Source organism: Ahaetulla prasina, chromosome 2 (genome assembly GCF_028640845.1).
Source record: "Ahaetulla prasina isolate Xishuangbanna chromosome 2, ASM2864084v1, whole genome shotgun sequence".
Classification (NCBI taxonomy): domain Eukaryota; kingdom Metazoa; phylum Chordata; class Lepidosauria; order Squamata; family Colubridae; genus Ahaetulla; species Ahaetulla prasina.
In genome coordinates this window covers 64,140,412-64,156,028 of record NC_080540.1, presented here as the reverse complement: position 1 = coordinate 64,156,028, position 15,617 = coordinate 64,140,412, and positions in this window count along the sequence as shown.

Sequence of the window (15,617 nt, the reverse complement as noted above, 5' to 3'; positions counted from 1 at the left end):
GCTATACATTGCATTAGTCCAACCTTTCCTTCATTTAAGGATATTGATTCTTCTTTTAGGTATTTCTGATAGATGAGTTCACCATTTCTCTTGAAACTTTAGCACACTTTCATCAATCAGCTTATTGTTTTTATTCGTTAAACCTCCTATTTCGTACCCATTTTTTCCTACAGTTTTACCAATGAAAACTTTTAAGAACTGTTCCTTTGATGAGACATTAATCAAGTACACATTTGTAAACTAATCTTTTCTTTTAGAAAAAAAATATAATATATGTGTGTGTCTTATATATATAAGGTAAAGGTTCCCCTCGCACATATGTGCTAGTTGTTCCTGATTCTAGGGGCAGTGCTCATCTCCGTTTCAAAGCCAAAGAGCCAGCTCTGTCCGAAGACATCTCTGTGGTCATGCGGCCGGCATGACTAAATGCCAAAGGCGCATGGAACACTGTTACCTTCCCACCAAAGGTGGTCCCTATTTTTCTACTTGCATTTTTTACATGCTTTCGAACTGCTAGGTTGGCAGAAGCTGGGACAAGTAAAGGGAACTCACCCCGTTATGCGGCACTAGGGATTCAAACCGCTGAACTGCCAACCTTTCAATTGACAAGCGTCTTAGCCACTGAGCCACCACATCCCAGATATTTATATATATATATATATATATATATATATATATATATATATATATATATATATATATATATATATATATATATACATATATATATATTTGTTTTCTGAGGTTTTCACGGTGTTTGTATGTAGGTCTTTGGTTGTTCGGGTTTTCTCCGTGTAAAATTGGAAATGTCTTGGCAGCGTTTGATGAAGTCTCATTCGTCATCTTCAGGCTTCAGCTTCGTGCTTCTGGGAGCAATGTGATCGCAGCTGTCATCACTGTGATCACTGCGATCACAAACAGCTGCGATCACATTGCTCCCAGAAGCACGAAGCTGAAGCCTGAAGATGATGAATGAGACTTCGTCAAACGCTGCCAAGACATTTCCAATTTTACACGGAGAAGACCCAACAACCAAACACCTACATACATATATATATATATATATATATTTGTTTTCTGAGGTTTTCACGGTGTTTGTATGTAGGTCTTTGGTTGTTGGGTCTTCTCCGTGTAAAATTGGAAGTGTCTTGGCGGCGTTTCGAAGTCTCACTCGTCATCTTCAGGCTTCAGCCGTGCTTCTGGGAGCAATGTGATCGCAGCTGTTTGTGATCGCAGTGATCACAGTGATCACGTGCTTCGTGCTTCAGGCTTCAGGCTTCAGGCTTCGTGCTTCTTGCTCCCAGAAGCACGGCTGAAGCCTGAAGATGACGAGTGAGACTTCGTCAAACGCCGCCAAGACGCTTCCAATTTTACACGGGAGAAGACCCAACAACCAAACACCTACATACATATATATTACAATCTATATATAATTGTGTATGTGTGTATACCCACATACATATATATGTGTGTGTCTTATATATATTAGGTAAAGGTTCCCCTCACACATATGTGCTAGTTGTTCCTGACTCTAGGGGGCGGTGCTCATCTCCGTTTCAAAGCCAAAGAGTCAGCGCTGACTGAAGACATCTCTGTGATCATGCGGCCGGCATGACTAAATGCTAAAGGAGCATGGAATGCTGTTACCTTCCCATCAAAGGTGATCCCTATTTGTTTACTTGCCTTTTTTACATGTTTTCGAATTGCTAGGTTGGCAGAAGCGGGGACAAGTGATGGGAACTCACCCCATTATGCTGCATTAGGGATTCAAACCGCTGAACTGCCAACCTTTCAATTGACAAGCGTCTTAGCCACTGAACCACCACATCCCAGATATTTATATATATATGTCAAAGACATATATATACCAAAGACATATATATATATGACATATATATATATATGTCTTTGGTTGTTCGGGTTTCTCGAACAACCAAAGACCTATATATATATAACACCCGTGAAAACCTCAGAAAACAAATATATATATATATATATATTTGTTTTCTGAGGTTTTCGCGGGTGGTTGTATGTAGGTCTTTGGTTATTCGGGGTTTCTCCGTGTAAAATTGGAAATGTCTTGGCAGCGTTTGATGAAGTCTCATTCGTCATCTTCAGGCTTCAGCTTCGTGCTTCTGGGAGCAATGTGTGATCGCAGCTGTCATCACTGTGATCACTGCGATCACAAACAGCTGCGATCACACATTGCTCCCAGAAGCACGGCTGAAGCCTGAAGATGATGAATGAGACTTCGTCAAACGCTGCCAAGACATTTCCAATTTTACACGGAGAAGACCCAACAACCAAACACCTACATACATATATATATATATATATATATTTGTTTTCTGAGGTTTTCACGGTGTTTGTATGTAGGTCTTTGGTTGTTCGGGTCTTCTCCCGTGTAAAATTGGAAGTGTCTTGGCGACGTTTCGACGAAGTCTCACTCGTCATCTTCAGGCTTCAGCTTCGTGCTTCTGGGAGCAATGTGTGATCGCAGCTGTTTGTGATCGCAGTGATCACAGTGATCACGTGCTTCGTGCTTCAGGCTTCAGGCTTCGTGCTTCGTGCTTCGTGCTTCTTGCTCCCAGAAGCACGGCTGAAGCCTGAAGATGACAGTGAGACTTCGTCAAACGCCGCCAAGACACTTCCAATTTTACACGGGAGAAAACCCGAACAACCAAAGACCTATATACATATATATATATATATATATATATATTTGTTTTCTGAGGTTTTCACGGTGTTTGTATGTAGGTCTTTGGTTGTTGGGTCTTCTCCGTGTAAAATTGGAAGTGTCTTGGCGGCGTTTCGAAGCCTCACTCGTCATCTTCAGGCTTCAGCTTCGTGCTTCTGGGAGCAATGTGTGATCGCAGCTGTTTGTGATCGCAGTGATCACAGTGATCACGTGCTTCGTGCTTCAGGCTTCAGGCTTCGTGCTTCGTGCTTCTTGCTCCCAGAAGCACGAAGCTGAAGCCTGAAGATGACGAGTGAGACTTCGTCGAAACGTCGCCAAGACACTTCCAATTTTACACGGGAGAAGACCCGAACAACCAAAGACCTACATATATATTACAATCTATATATAATTGTGTATGTGTGTATACCAGTTACATAAGAGTATGTGTGGGTATGGATGGATGGATGTGTGTATGTGTGTATACCCACATACATATACATACAACGCCTTCTATGATCAGGGCTTGACCAGCGGAAAGGACTTGTGTGAGTAAATGAAATTGTGGACTATGTTGTTAAACATGTATATATCCTGAAGGGTCACCCAAGGTAAACAGGCCATGATGGATTCCCCAGACTAACACCAATCACATCTGCCAACCTGCATTGACCAGTATAGCAGATTATAGTCTATTCCTTCAACATGTCAATACAACCTCAAAAACGGCCCTCATTCCTTTTTATCATTTATGATGGTAAAGCAAAGAAATTTTGTAGTAAGATTCATATTTTAATACAGAAAATAGTTTAAACGAAGATTAAAAATGAAATCAGAAACTTTTCTTTTGGATTTAATGGAAAAAGACTTGGAAAAAAATTTGGAACTTTGATTTTATATATCCTGACAACAGCGACTACTGGGCATGCACAAAAATGAAAGGACATTTTGCTTCCCACCATGGATGAATGGCTGCAGAAGCTGATGGAGTTGGCAGAAATGGCTAAACTGACCGTTTTAATTAAAGAAAAGAACATAAGTACCTTTGTTGTCACATGGAGACCGCTTCTGGACTTTGTGCTTGAGGGGGGGTGGGAATGAAAATTTGGTTCTCGGTTTTACCAATTAGATTGATAGATGTTATAGAAATGGCTAGTTTATCCGCTATCAATATTTTGAGTTTTATACAGGGTTTATTTCCTGACCAAATGAATTTTGATGTAATTTTATTTAATTGTTCAAAGAAACTTTTCTCTAATTTAATTGGTATATGATCAGTCATTTTTTCCACCTCAACTAAAGTGGTTTCCAAGTAGAAACAAAATTGATTGCATTCTTTTCTTTAATCAAAGCAGTCAATTTAGCCATCTCTGCTAATTCTATCAACTTTTGCAGCCATTCATCCATTTTGGGAATAAGTATCCTTCCCTTTTTGTGCAAAAGGTATTCTTGCTGCTGTCAGCATATATAGTATCAAAGTTCCATGCCCCTCCGCAAATTCTTTATCCATTAAGCCTAAAAGAAAAGTCTCTGGTTTTATCTTTATATTCACTTTAAGAATCTTCTGTATTAAGACGTGAATCCTACTCCAATATTTCTTTGCTTTGTCACATGTCCACCATAAATGGTAAAAAGTTCCTCCTTTACATTTACATTTCCAACATACATTTGAAGTATCTTTATACATTCTTGACAATTTATCCAGTGTTAAATACCAGCTATACATCATCTTATAAAATTTTTCTTTTAAATTATAATTTAATGTAAATTTTAAACCTTTCATCCACATGTTTTTCCATTGTTCAACAATGTTATACCCAAATTTCTTTGCCCACTGAGTCGTACACTTCTTTACATATTCATTTTCCAAGTTTAATTTCAATTTGTTGTTGTTAGTTGCGAAGTCGTGTCTGACCCATCGTGACCCCATGGACAACGTTAATTTCAATAGCAATTGATAAATCTTTGCAACGTTACTTTCATCACTACCACACCATAAAATTTCCAGTTCATTTTTTACAAAATTAAATCTATAGGGGTTTTTAAAAATCTAGTTTCTTTCTTTCATTTATAAATATGGTGAATACGTCCTTTAATTCCAACTCCTCTTAGATTTGAGAATAAGGTCACCATAATTGAAAAATATTATTTCACCATAAGTCCACCAATCTGGCCTTGCCATGATTTCTTTTCTAAAGAAAAGTTTTCAGGGGGTGACACCCAAAGAGACATCTTCACAGAGAATCTTCCTTTGCATTTATTCCAAACTCTTAGGATGGCACATCTAACAAAATGGCTGTCAAATTCAACATTCTTGAATCTTGTCATTCTTAATCTTGTCATACCATAAATATGGATGCCATTTGAATCTTAATCGACCAGTGCGCTCTCATAGGGAGGGCCTCCTTAGGGTGCCATTGGCCAACCAATGTCAGCTGGTGGCCCCCAGAGGAAGAGCGTTCTCTGTGGGGGCTACGCCCTATGGAATGATCTACCTGTGGGACTTCGTCTTCTCCCTGATCTTCGGACCTTTAAGCGCGAGCTCAAAACCTTTTTCTTTCATCAAGCGGGGCTGGCCTAATGATTAATTTTAATATTGAGGGGTTTTAGGGGTTTTTTTTAAGGGGTTTTAATTTATTTATCACTTTTTATTCAACAATTTTAACATGCAGCTTATTGAATTAGATTTTTAATTGAATATTGTATTTTAAAATTTTTTCGATATCTATGTTTTATTTATGCTGTACACTGCCCTGAGTCCTTGGAGAAGGGCGGTATAAAAATATGAAAAATAAATAAATAAATAAAAATTCATCACCCTCCAGCTCAGGTAACCTCTTATTTTGGAGAGTCATCTACAGTGGTAGGATTCAAAATAGTGGGATTTTTTTACTACCAGTTCTGTGGGCATGGCTTGGTGGATGTGGTTTGGCTTGGTGGGCATGGCAAGGGAAGGATACTGTAAAATCTCCATTCCCTCCCCACTCCAGGGGAAGGTTACTGCAAAATCCCCATTTCTTCACAATCAGCTGGGACTTGGGAGGCAGAGAATAGATGCGGGTGAGACCACTATTGACTCCCAATTTCCAGCCCCCCCCAAAAAAAAATCGATTGCACGCAATGGGGTTGCTTAATAATCACCACAAATAAGGTCATAAGATTGGCTACAGTCACGTGGTGACCCACTTAATGACCAACATGACTTTTAACTGTAATTCTGGGCTCAATTATGGTCATACATTGAAGGATACCTGTCTTTTCTCACTCAAGTCTCAGCAGTTATGCCATTTGCCGCCATTAAATCACTCAGCCTTGTTTCTGGAGGGTTTTCCAGACAGCCAATCTGGGCGTCTGCATGTGAGTTAAAAATGCAACAAATTCTGTACATGCCAGAACAACCCAAAGGGAAGCAAATGATAGGGGAAGTTTGTGAAAGCTGCTGGTAGGACCACTTTGCTCAAAGCATCATTGAAACAAAGCAGCCCATCAAGGCTTTGCACAGATATAATCCTGAATCTCCTTGTGTGGCATCTCTCTAGTTGTCTGCAGCCTCCCTAGCTTGAAGGGCTTCAATTAAATCCCAGGGTAAGATGCGGCCTTTTAAAAATTAAAAATGGGAAACAGTGTCAGTCAAGAGGGCTGTAGGATAAGGAAATGTACTGTAATGGGGGGGGGGGGGAAGCTTTCTGTTTTCTACCTTCTCCTCAGGATGTTTGATAATAGCTTTTAACTGTGTTTACCTCTTTTGTTTTGTTTTGTTCTGTTTTTGTCTCAAGGGAATGGAACAAAATTGCAAAGAAGCTGAAAGATTTCAGTACAAGAATAGATCGTTGTAGACCTGTGTGAACCAGAGTTAATACTTTGTTTTCTATGCTTTTAAATATTTTATGAATTACAGTCGGTATGTTTAAATATTTGCTTATCACATTCAAAAGTAGAATATCCTGACTGGAAGACTGCTGTGTGTCCTTATGTTTCCATTTTGAGTCAAAAATAATCTCCCTTTTTAAGTCTGGCCTCTCACAGGATTGCATGACAAAGAATAATTTCCTGTGTATGGGCTGATTAGTACTTTATCTCGATAACATTTTGCCTCCTAGTACCACTTTGAGGTTCCACTTACTCCTTTGGTTAATCACCTTTTTTGGCTTTTATTTTAAACCAAGTGCCCCCGAGTCAGGAATGCTCAAATGAGATCCAGCATATTTTTCTGCTCTTGAAACCTGGTAAATTAATTATGGGAGGTATTTTTTTTAAAATCAAATCCTCCTGTACAGTAGTTCTCAGACAACTGCACAACAACTAAAGCTTCTGTTTGGACAATATATCAAAGAGCCAAGATTGAAAAACTGACAGAATTTAAGAAGCCAAGTACAGATTGAAGAAGAAAACCTTCATACATATGACAGATTTGAGGAAGGAGAATTAAGACAAGTAAAAAAAAATCATAATTCACATATCCATAAGAGTCTAAATTCTTGTCTTTTCTTGAACTTTAGCCTTCCAGTGAAGGGACAGTGAGAATTCCTGCATTGTGAGCTTCTCCCACATGTTGCAAAAAGTTGGGCGCTTCCAAAATATTTCCCAATATGTTTTTCACCAGCCTCCCATTCCTGATTTTTCTGATGGCTTCCTATTACTGCCACAGGCCTTTCTGCCAACCTCCCTCCCTGAAACACATATAAAGAGGTTGGCAAAAGATGAGATGTGTAATGGGGAAGAAAATTAAACAAATGGTTGGTATAAACTGGACCAAAGAGGCTAAATAATGCCAGCCTGCTTTTAAAAAAACTGTTTTCTACCCAAATGTATAAAAAAGTTAGATGTTAATTTCTTGGCAGTTTACTATTGGAATCAAATGTTCTTTACACTGACAATCAGCAGTGATATTAAAAAAATGAAAAGTGTTGCTGTGGTTGTCCTTTAAGGTTGCTTTCAGTTGATAGTGGTGAAGGAAAGAAATCAGTCTCAAGACTATTTCTTTGCAAATTTTCACTAGGCTCAGCCTATTCCCCACTTCTGATGTAGTGATTACAAACAAGCCTGGGCTCAGATAACATTAATGAGCAGATGAGACCCAATTGTGTATCTTGTCCCCACGTAGCTTATTTAATTGAGGTTCTATCTCAGTTTTGGGAACATTTATGATCTGAGTGGGCTCTGCCTTGAATCTAGCAAGACTGATAGCTATGGATTCACGGGACCTCTGCTTCCAGGAACTTTTCCAACTTTAGTTCTGGAAAGGTTTGCACTTCTCCAGATGGAACTGGTATGTAATTTGAGGATCCTCGTGGCTCTACCTCACCGCAGCTTTGAAGAATAGAGCAAAGGAGGGGTGAAATCCAGCAGGTTCTGGAGAACCAGTAGCGGAAATTTTGAGCAGTTTGGAAAACCAATAGCGAAAGTTTTAAGTAGTTCAGAGAACTGGTAAATACCTCTTCTGGCTGGTCGCAGAGTGGGGTGGGAATGGGGATTTTGCAATGTCCTTCCCCTGCCATGCCCACCAAGCCACCACACCCACCAAGCCACACCCACAGAACTGGTAGTAAAAAAAAATAGAATTTCACCCACTGGAGCAAAGGCAACAAGTATGTCCCCTTGAGAGGAGAGGATAAGTAGTAATGTTCCTAATCAAGCCATGCCAACAATGTAAGAGCTACCTCCATACATTCTCCAACAACTCGGAAGCTGCATTCCTGTTACTCTTATCCTAAGCTTGGCATTTGAATTGGCTCATGGAAATGTCTAGTGCTTCAATTTGGATCATTACAAGACAGCTCTGCCTCTGCTTCTCTCTGGCTAACAGGTCACTAATTAAATTACAAAGCAAGTTATAGACTGTGAACTTTTGAAATCTTAGTTATTCTATTATCAGGAAGTTTATGATATGGCAATAAAGCCTGCATTTGCCTGGCTTTCTGATCTGCCTCAACTGATACAGATTTTTTCTAACCCATATAAGAAGGGGCTTTCCTCCTCTCTGCCTTTAAATCCTAAACAGACTCTATAGGCTGCACTTAACTAAGAGCTTTTTCAAGCTGCCCAGTCATATTGATGGTTTTGTATTCTAGGAAAACAAATCCATTGTATTACCCCTCTTCCTCCCATCCATTATACGAAGAGATCTTAACTTAGTTTCTAACATTCCTGGACATGTTTATATGAATCTTTTCCTTGAAGATTTTAACACTGATCAAAATAAGCTGCATAATTAATCTGCTATCTGGGCCAGCAATGCAGTAGGCTCCTGTTCTGCCGCTATAACAAAATGCTCTGCAGAATAATTTTAATGAGCTTATAAAATAATTAAAATTAATGTGTGAAAATCCCATCAAGACTGCCTCAACCAATCATCATATCGATAGCTACATTATGGGCCTATTATCTATCATCTGTGTGTGTGTGCGCGTGTGCGTTTCTGTGTGTGTGCTGGTCTGTGTGTGTCTGTCTATCATCTACCATATACTTTTACTAACTGGACTTTGGTGTATCAAAAACTAACACAAGTGTGTGTGTGTGAGGGGAGGAAGTTACTGCTTCCTATTTATTTATTTACTTATATAATCTGTTGACCTGACTAAAATCTTGCTCTAAAATATCTATTACTAACCATAATTTATTGGTTCTAATTATGTTCCTTCTTCCCACATTAGTCTCCTTTTAAAAGATCAGTGATCACAATAACCAAAACCAGATACAGAGGATGTATCAAATATTTATCTTTCATTGTGGAATCCAGTTTGCTCCCCATTCTACTCATATTTTGCTTTTGTTCCCCCTTCTGAACTCTTCTGGATATTCTTACATTTTATTAGACTATTTAGGTGACCTTTCCACATGAAAGTCCCATAGTCTAGCTGTTACCTTGCCTGCTAAGTTTATATAAACTTTCATAGCTCTAATAAAAATACCACACATGTGGGTATCACAAAACAACAATATTTCTGCTGTAAAAATGCCATTTATGTGCTTTTAGGTATGGGGGTGTGACGGAAGATCTTCTCTATGTGAGGAATCACTTGTATGCCCGGAATATTTCAGTGCAACAAAGGAGTCAAAGAAAATGCTTGCACGGTCCGACAGTTCCATAATCTACTTCTCTGGTTACACATCCTGATTCCATAAACACTGGAATTGCAGTTGTTTGTGCTTGCAAAGCTCATTTGGCATTATTTATCTGTCTGCTTCAATGGATACAGTTGCTGAATTTTAAATTTTTAAAATCCTTTGGTAGGTGTTCCTTGTCAGTCTCCATAAGCATTTTGGATTTTTTTTAAAAAAGGAAATCTAATTGCTCGTTCCAATTTGTCACTATGCACTTATTTACAGAACTCTATTTTGTGTGACTTGCATGCTGAAAAAAATCCTAAATGGTGCCATTGCAGCAGGACATAGAAATTCAGTGAACAAGATACAGTGCGCTACTGGTTGAAAAAGAACATGCATTTTCAGTTCTACTACAGACACTCCTGGTTTAGCAACTATCTGGGTTAACAACCATTTGCAAATATGACAATAATTTAAAAAAAAAAATCAAGCAATCCATGCATTTACTGCCAAATTTTGTGCACCTGACAACAACACTCACCGAAATGAGAGCCACCTTGGCATAGCTTTAACTGAATAGCCACCAACCACTGATCTTCACAGCATCTCTCTTGTCACTTTCTCAGTCACATGTTCACCTAACAGCCATTTTAATAACCTGGTTGTTGGAAGAGAACTTTGGTTGCTAAACAAGGAGTAGGCAAACTTAGATTTAAGCTTTCTGGCAATATCAAATCAGGTTCTACTTCTACATGTGGTCTAATAACACAGTACAACATGGCACACTCAGGCTACAATCCCTTGTTTTCATTATATTTCTAGGAAAGCAAAAAGACAAGAGAATTCATCAACCAGAGAGCCACTTGGCATCATTAACGTCAATGGGCATTAATGGGTAATTTCTACAAGCAGGTATTTCAACAGCCAAGCCATGAGCAGTTCATCTAAATATACCAGAAGTCAAGCAATGCCTTGATGGAGAAAGAGAATAGTGCAAATATCCAAAATATGAATTATGGCATAAGTGTATGTAATGGCTTTCTCAGATGCTTCTCTGGATACCTTTCTGGATGCCAGCGTGGAGGAGGATGAGCTGGTGCCAGACATGTCAGAGCGGAGGTGGCAGCATGCTCGGAGGTGGCCAGTGGCTTCAAGCCAGGATCAGCAAGACCAAGAGCGGTGCAGTGGTTGCAGGGGGAGTGACTGGATGAGCAGCCTGCTGAGTGTGGGACAGTCAAATCACAGCTGCAGCAGAACAGCATGGATGAGGAGGAACTTTGCCTCCTCTGCCTGATCCAAGAGTATACAAAGCGGCAAAAAGGCAAGAGCAATGGCGTTCAGCCCGGATATTCATGAGGCAGCAAGCTCACCCAGTGGTGAAATCGATTTTTTTTTTACTTCTGGTTCTGTGGGCATGGCTTGGTGGGCGTGGCTTGGTGGGTGTGGCAGGAGAAGGATACTGCAAAATCTCCATTCCCACCCCACTCCGGGGCCAGCCAGAGGTGGTATTTGCCGGTTCTCCGAACTACTTAAAATTTCCGCTACTGATTTCTACAGAAGCTATCAGAACCTGCTGGATTTCACCCCTGACCTCACCCCTCTTGAAGGACTGTATCAGGCAATGGCTATTTAGTGCAGCAAGAGCGGAGAACAACATTGGGAACAATGTGTCCGTTTTGGTGCCAGGTGTTTGCCAATTTCTTTGTTAATTTACTTGACCCAGACTGTGGATTTAGACCCTGGATTTGACTCTTGGACCTACTTCTCAGACTTGCCTTTGCTTTGACAGTGGACTTCAGTGTGTGTGTGCCTTGCTTGCCTGCACTTTGTCCTTGCCATGTGGATTGTTCCAGCTTCATGGATTAGTGCAGGAAGCATTTTGGAACTGAATTGGGAAACTCACTGGAGGCTGCCTTGTCACTCGACTGGACTGAGGAAGATTTTTAGAGGGCTTTGAAAGCCTCAATAATCCCCTTGAATCCTCCATGGTCTGTGTGTTGTGTGAGCAGAACAATGTATTCTTTTGCTTCAATGAGCTGAACATCAGGCATTATTTTTATGGCACTCTTTATTAATATCAGGAATGGGTCCGCATTATTTGAGGAACTGTCTCACAGCAATGGGATTGGCCAGCCTTGCCCGCACCAGCAAAAGGGGAAATGCCTTGGACACTGTCAGTCAAGGAATTTTGGCTGGTGGAATCCAAGAAAAGAAACTTTTCCGCCATGGCTATCACCCTCTGGAATATTATGCCTCCCAAGGTGAGATCTACACCCACCCTTTTGGCATGATAGGGTCTGCCAAATGGCCTGGGGCCCCAGTGGGAGCCTGTTTTTCTGAAGGTGATTAATGAATTAGGATAAGACTGTACCTCCCCCCGTGTTCATCTTCCTTCCTTTGTCCATTTTAAATAGATTTTTGTATAACTATTTATTGTTTTATTGTTTCATATTGTTATTTCTATTGATTGTAAGCTGCCTGGAATTGCTTCTAAGAGAGATGGGTAGCATATAAGTGTAATACATAATAAATAAATAAATATTGCCTTCTCACAGACTGGGAACAGTGGAAACCCCACCCAATTATTCTAGTTATCTTTATGGTGTGTAACACCCACACCTGGATGAGGTAAGAGAGTCTCTTTTTGTATCATAAGGTCTTGAACAAAAATATGTGTGTGTGTATGTGCAAAAGCTACATCATTTATTTATTTGTTTGTTCAAGTTGGGAGAGTTTGAATAAAATGCCATGGATACATCAATCTATTAAGGGTTACATTTATTTCCTTTTTTGCTTAAAGGCAAAAAATTATGCCCACTTTCAAAGGTTTGTCAATAAATTCAGAGATGGAATCTGGGACCATTCCAGGGTACCCTAAAGTATAGTATGTTGTATGAAAGGAAGAGCTAATGATTTTTGAATGATTTTGAATCATATGAATGATTTTTATTTTATTTATTTATTTTGTCGAGTACGTATTAGATAATATATATAAGCATGAATTGAATACATAAAATGAATACAATTAAAGGGAACGTTAGGACAGGGAGGGTAGGCATGCTGGTGCTCTTATGCACACCCCTTACAGACCTCTTAGGAATGAGGTGAGGTCAACAGGAGCCAATCTAACGTTAACATTTTGGGGGGTTTGGGATAAAACTACAGAGTCAGGTAGTGCATTCCAGGCATTGACCATTCTGTTGCTGAAGTCATATTTTCTGCAATCAAGTTTGGATCAGTTCACTTTAAGTTTGTATCTATTGTGTGCTCGTGTATTGTTGTGGTTGAAGCTGAAGTAGTCATTGACAGGAAGGACATTGTAGCAGATGATTTTATGAGTTATGCTTAGATCATACCGAAGGTAGTGTAGTTCTAAATTTTCTAAGCCCAAAATTTCAAGTCTGGTGGCATAATGTATTTTGTTGTGAGCAGAGGAGTGGAGGACTCTTCTTGTGAAATATTTCTGGACACGTTCAATTGTATTAATGTCCAATAGGCAGTGTGGGTTCCAGACAGATGAGCTGTATTTGAGAAGTGGTCTAGCAAATGTTTTATATGCTCTGGTTAGTAGTGTAATATTACTGGAGAAGAAGCTGTGCAAGACTAGATTTACAACCCTTAATGCCTTTTTGGTGATGTTGTTACAGTGGGCTTTGACACTTAGATCATTTGATATGAACACTTCAAGCTCCTTGACAGAGTGAGGGTCATCTACAAGGTCGTGTCCGCTCAGCTTGTATTTTGTGTTTGCCAATGTTTAAGATATGAATATACTGTATGAACGGGATTTGCAGTTATACAAAGCTATTTTATTTTTTTACAGGAGCTTGTTATTTATCCCATCTTCAGATTCTGGTCTTTTAAATAAGATGAACATTTAAGTTCACTAGATAAAGAATTAACATTTATTTTGGACTCATGATTTGTTTGCATGTCTTTCCCGTTCACCCCTAAGAAACAGCTCATGAGTGATTCAAATGTTATTTTTTAAAAAAAAATGAAACCAGATGAAAAGTGATAACAAGTACAAGTTTCTCACTTCATGCTTCCACCAAATGTCACCAAATGTCAGCCAAGATGAAAATAAAAGAAACATTAAATCCTTTACTGTTCCAAAAACCTACTTAGACTAAGTCACGCACTAACCATTCCGGTGAGTCCTCCTTATGTGCAATATGTCATGTGTGAGATAAGCAAAGCATACAGTCCCCTTTGGAATAATGACCCAATTAAAATCCTAGAACTCTAACACAACAGAAATAGGACTCCAAGTCTCATTTTGTTTCTATCCATGAAACAGGATCAAATGGAACAGTTTTCCATGAAGCTACTATTTTAAATGGACACGAGGTCAAGAGAAATTAAATGTCAGTGTGGCTCTCCACAACAATATTTAGTGATCATATCTTGGGACCATCATGCTTCTCCACCACAACCCCACAACAAGGTTGTTTTGAATGTTAAATGTTAGTGGCAGTGCGGAGTATCACTTCCCACACACTTCAGGTCCTTGAAAGAAAACTATAAGATAAATGTGGCATGTAGCTAAGAATATATACTATACTACACTACACTACACTACACTACCCTACCCTACCCTACCCTACCCTACCCTACCCTACACTATACTATACAGACTTCACCCCATTCCTAAGAGGTCTGTAAGGGGTGTGCATAAGCACACCACCGTGCCTACCGTCCCTGTCCTAATGGTTTCTTTTATTTGTATCCTTTACATGTATTTATAATTATGTTTACACTTGTATCTGTCATAAAATACATGTGTGATGAATAAATATAAATAAATAAATAATAAATAAAATATATAATTTGGTAAACATGTCTGTTGTCAAGGTAAATGCTGGGCCGTAGACTTCATTTAGATATGCTGGATTCAGTGGTGGGATTCAGCCAGTTCGCACCACTTCGGGAGAACCGGTTGTTAACTTTCTGAGCAGTTCGGCAAAGTGGTTGTTGGAAGAAATCATTAAGGCAAAGAACCAGTTGTTAAATTACTTGAATCCCACCACTGGCTGGATTCCTTGGGATGGGGGGATATGGTAACTATTGTGCCAATAAAGGAGAACATTTGTAGCTCAGGGTTGCAATGAGGGGTCCTTGGTGCTCTCTGCTTGTTTTCTTGCAGACGCCTCATTATCCTAACTAGGTAACATCATCAGTGCTAGTAAGGAGTGCGGTTTACTGTCAGTTTATATTCTGGTATCTTGCCTGTCTGTGGGGTTGGGGGTGGTCTTAGAGATTCTTTGGTGGGGTTGTTTACTGTTGGCTCTTTGGCAGTTTCTTCATTGGGGTATTGCTTACTTGATTGTTGGTCTGAAGCTAACTCTGAAGTTAATCTATGCTGATTGTTGGCGGAGATGTGTTTTTTCTCTTTTGGACTAGTTGATTATCTCTTTTGCATAGTATATAGATGTTGTTAATGTCTATGTGTCTCTCGATGGCTGATTTGTCAGAGTGCCAGTCTTCTAGAAATTCCTGGCATTTTTGGACTTCGCCTCGTCTAGGATTGTCACATTTTCACAATTGAAACTATGGGTAAATATGTTGTGAAAGAATGTTCATCATATCTTCTGACTGCCAGTTGGTATTCATGGATGAGTCCTGCCAGTCTTCTGCCTTTTTATCCTACATAATGGTTGGTACATTTCAGTGGTGAGTTTCAAAAAATTTTACTACTGGGCGTGGCATGGCTTGGTGAGTATGGCAGAGGAAGGATACTGTAAAATCTCCATTCCCTCCCCAATCCAGGAGAAGATTACTGCAAAATCCCCATTTCCTCCGATCAGCTGGAGGCAGCTTGGGAGGCAGAGAGTAGATGGGGGCGGGGCCAGTCAGAACTTTTACTACAGGTTCTCCAAACTACTCAAAATTT